The sequence below is a fragment of the Solanum tuberosum genome, unplaced genomic scaffold (genome assembly GCF_000226075.1).
Source record: "Solanum tuberosum cultivar DM 1-3 516 R44 unplaced genomic scaffold, SolTub_3.0 scf00249, whole genome shotgun sequence".
Lineage (NCBI taxonomy): Eukaryota > Viridiplantae > Streptophyta > Magnoliopsida > Solanales > Solanaceae > Solanum > Solanum tuberosum.
In genome coordinates this window covers 778475-783467 of record NW_006239187.1, presented here as the reverse complement: position 1 = coordinate 783467, position 4993 = coordinate 778475, and positions in this window count along the sequence as shown.

Sequence of the window (4993 nt, the reverse complement as noted above, 5' to 3'; positions counted from 1 at the left end):
ACAACATATAAATTATTATTAAATTACAAAATTATGAAATTGTGATGCAATAAAATATGGTTAAAGATTAATATGGATTTGTAATAACAAATATTAAAAATAAATTTATTTAAAAAGTTGTGATAATAGATAGCTTGAACGTATTTGACGAAATGAAGCATTTCATTTATGCAATTTCTTATTCAAATTAAACTATATCCTATTAGAAATCTAGTAGGCTATGCTCGTGCTAAGTACGGGCCCAACATGAGGAAAGATTTTCAAATAATTGTTGAATTATCTTTTCAAACTTCTTCTATGGGTGACCAAATATGTATATAATGGAGTTAAAATCATTGTAGATTTGTCAAAATTGTAAACATTATGAAAAAAATTCAATACAATGAAAAACAATCAAGGGTGGCAACTTATGAATACAAATCAGGGATGAATTACATTATCTTCCAATTTCATATGAGAAACATTATTTGAAGGGTGGCAACTAGAGAAGATCCTATTCTTATTCCAGGAAGAAAGAAAATGGCTCTGGCTCCTCAAGTTTAGCTATGATAAAATGAAAAAAAAATGATTTTCATATATTTGCATTTTAAGAAAGAACTGAAAAACTGAAAATATTAAATACATTACCCAATTAATGAGGAATATTTTCATCCAATTTTCCTTTCAACAAATGGATCAGAGGACATAAAAACCGGTCACATCTGTAAACTCTATGTCATTATATTTTCTTTGAAAAATCACTAATTGCATAAGATAAAAATGGAAGCAAAAAAATAAATTAAGAAAGAAAATTACAATAATATACTACTTAAGACTTTAATTAACAATATATACACATACTTCTATTTAATTACAAACATAGTTTTAAAATTACAAACATAGCAAAATAATTATTTTTCGGATTTAATTTTATTTTTTATTTTTTATTTTCTTCTCTCCTCTTTTTGGGATTATTTGCCTAATTTTGGGATGATAATTATGGTAATTAATTTTCCTATATTTTATCTATCCAATTACTGTTCTTAAGTCACACGTTACTGTGCTGATCCAATAATATTTTTATTTTTTTGCCTTTTTTATACACTCCACAAAAAGTAAAAGTTCTTTACACTAAACTAAAACTTTTTATTTTACTGCCTTTTTGATACAATCCACGAAAAGTAAAAATCTTTACACCAATGTAAAACCTTTTTGCCTTCCCAACATTTTTATTCATTCGAAACCTTTACTCCATATAATTTATTTTGATAAAAGTTTATACTCTTCTATCTTCCATCATCTTCACCATTGTTTCACTTTCAGTTCTTCACTTTCATCCATCCCTTTTATCATTGTTAATATTTTCTATTTCATATTTTGATTTCTATGGATAGAATGCCTCGAAAAAGTCCTATTTCATATTTTTTGTAGCGATTGCGGTCTGTATACTTGTGTATTTGATGAGTATGTGTGTCGAGAAGATATGAACATATCAATGACAGTTTTTTATTCTGAAAATTTTCTTATGAGATATGGACCATTACTTTGAAATTACAGAAAGAGGAAAATTGTTACTGATACCGTCAGTGAAAGCGAAGCAATTGGAAAAAATTGTCAGTTAATCCGGAAGATGAAGGATTAAAAAGGAGCATGTTCCTTTAAGAAATTTTTTTATGAATTATGTTGTTGGTTTTTGTTCTTAAATTTTTTTTACTTTTGGATAAAATTTTGGTATTTTGGATACGTTTATGGTATTTTGGATAAATTTGATATTTTGGATACGTTTTTGATATTTTGGATAAGTTTTGCTGCTTATAGTGTATTCAATTAACTGACAAATATATTGTCAAAATGTTAGTGTTTCATTATGGTGTCAAACTATTCCTTTTTAAAAAGTTTATTAGTTATTTTACAGATTCATTGTGTGAGTTTGGTATATAATACCAATAATTCAGTAATTACATATCACCAATTATTTTGAACATTGTGAATATTACGGAAATATATCAATATTGGTGCTTATATTGTTGTCAAGTAACTGACATATATACATTTAATTGTTTGTATATATATTGTCAAAATGTTATGTTCCGTTGTTGTGTCAAATTAATTTTCTTGAGTTAATTAGTTGTTTACAGATTCATTACGGGAGGTTGGTAAATAATACTCTACCTTCAATTCGGCCGGTATATACACCAATATCATTAATTATACATTTACAATTGAATATTACACCAATGGTATGAAAATCTAAATTTTTATAGCATAAAATTTTAACTTTGTTATATATCAGTCTTTACATTAACAATTACTTATATAAATTTGTGTATAACAAGGTAAGCTTATATAACAAACATTCAAACGCCAATGCTTTGACAATTAATTCACCAATAATAATATTCAGCAAACCAAACACTAATCAAAGTTGGATTAAAGTGCACTTTACATTCATCAAAAACATCTGAATTTCAACAAAGACCTTCAAAATTCAACTGCATAATTTTTTAAAGAATAACAAAATAAAAAATAACAACACACCAATGTTAATTTTGATTCACAAATTTGGGGCAAGTCTTCTTGTTATGCCCAGGTGCATTGGATCTGATAATTTCTTGCCTTGTTGCTTGATCACAAATTTGATACTCTATGGCGTCCATAGCTCTATCCACACATGTTACACATAATGGATACTTTGAAAATGAATCAGAATTGAAATAAACTTGGACATCCATATCGTTTTGAATCTCCATTGGTGGAGATGAGTCACTCACAACATATTTGAGTTCTAAATGAAAAATGGTTGTGTCCACACCCAATTGGGAAGCAATAGAAGTAATTAAACCTTCGTATTTGGTGTTCGCATCATATATCACTCCTTCAATATTGTAATCCACGTACTTACCTATGTTAGATTATATCTCATTGTTAACCAATCTAAAAAATAATTAGTCAAAATTTAAAATCTACAAATAATTAATCAATACATACATAAACAAAATGTACACAAAAAAAATGCAGGAGGGTTAGGTTGGTAACCAAATTACATAGATTGGTATGAAGAATGTTGTTTCTATATTTTTTTTTAATTGTTTTTTTCTTGTGAAATATAAACACAAAATAATAAGTAATATAACCAATTTAAAATTTCTTCAACCAAAAATCATACACCTTAATCATATACACGAAAGCTACAAAGTTTTTAATAACAAATTCATATACGTCAATTATGATTTTTACAAAAGACCCAAAATCTATCAATTACTTCAATAGTTGTACCTAAAAAATATCAGTAATTTTGGTGTTTATAAACAACTCAGAACACACACCAATAAATGTACCTAAAATATATCTCGAAAATAGGTGTTCATGTACGACCTAAAATATATCAATCACACCAAAACATATACCAAAAATTAATGCTATTATACACCTAATGATATACCATTAACACTATCAATTACACCAAATAATATATCAATAAATATTCACGGAATTCGACTTTAATACATGACTTAAAATAAATTATCAATTTCACCAAATCATCTACCAAAATACAATCGCGAAATTTGATTTATATAATCAACTAAAAAAAATTCCACAAATACACCAAAAACAAATACTAAAAATATTAACGGAATTTGGCGTTGATACATGACTTAAAATAGACTATCAATTTTACCAAATTATCTACCAAAATATTTTTGATTTTTATAATCTACTTAAAAACCATCGTAATGACACTAAACAAATTGATAAAAGCAATCACCAATTGAAAGATTAATAACGACGTATTATAAACTATCTATTAACTACATATTCTACCCTATTTCAATCTTGTTAAAGAATGTTTTCAACGACATAAAATACACCATCTAATACAGTACTAAAATACACCATCATATAAAATTATAATATGATCAGATTTCGAATTAAATTTTGAGAACTAAACAATTAATTCCGACTGTAATACAAAAAAAAAAAAAAAAAACACATACCTACCAAATAGATTATAAGTTAAAGATCACGAAAAAACACCAAATAGATTACAATTCAATTGTGATTCACACATACCTGATACACGTCCATCATCCGTTGTGTTGAATTAGAACTGAAACATGTTGACATCCATAATTAAAAAAATCGTTTAGAATAGGGAGGTAGAGAGGTTTATTTTGGTTAAAAAACCTTTTGATGGAAGAGAATATATAACCAATCTGAGAAAATTGTGGAAGGTAAAGTAATAGGAGAAAATCAGGGAATGGGAGAAAAAATTTTCTACTATTTTTTTTAATAATATAATTTTCTATATTTGAAAAAAAAACTATTGCTATATAGGTGAAAAAAAAACTATTGCTATATAGTGATTATTAAGACGTTTAATTTGTATACTTAAGTTTTTTGCCCTCCTCTTCCTTGTTCTATAAGTATAATTTTGATTTATTTGTTGTAGCTCAATAACCCTAGTTACACTAATCTAATATTTTAGTTCAACCAAATATGTTTTTTCAGTTTCAAAAGGATTTATGATCTAATTTATCTTAATTAAATTATACATATATAACTCTGATTTTAAAATAAATTTGGATATTTATAAAAGAATTACTATAAAACCTGATCATTTTTTCTCCCACTAACAAATAAAAACCAAGGCATGAACATTACATACAAAGTTAATAACTGTGGGGGAAAACACCAATAATGATAAAATAAAAAACATTATAAAAAATAAGAAAAAATGAAGAGAGAAACTTCTTGCGAAAAGAGTTTTCTTTGAATATGAAAAGATAACGTATATTTGAGTAATTATAATTGAATGAGTATTAAGTGTTTTACTTGATTAAATTTTATTATAAAAGACTTAATTAGCTTAATATGGCTATTGATAAAGAAAGAATTAAATGTGACTATCTTTAATATTCAGGTGAACTTTTTTGTATTTTAAAATTTGAAAAATGACCAAAAAGTCACAAAAAGATAAATAGGTTTCTAGCCCGTAGAAGGATGTCACATCATC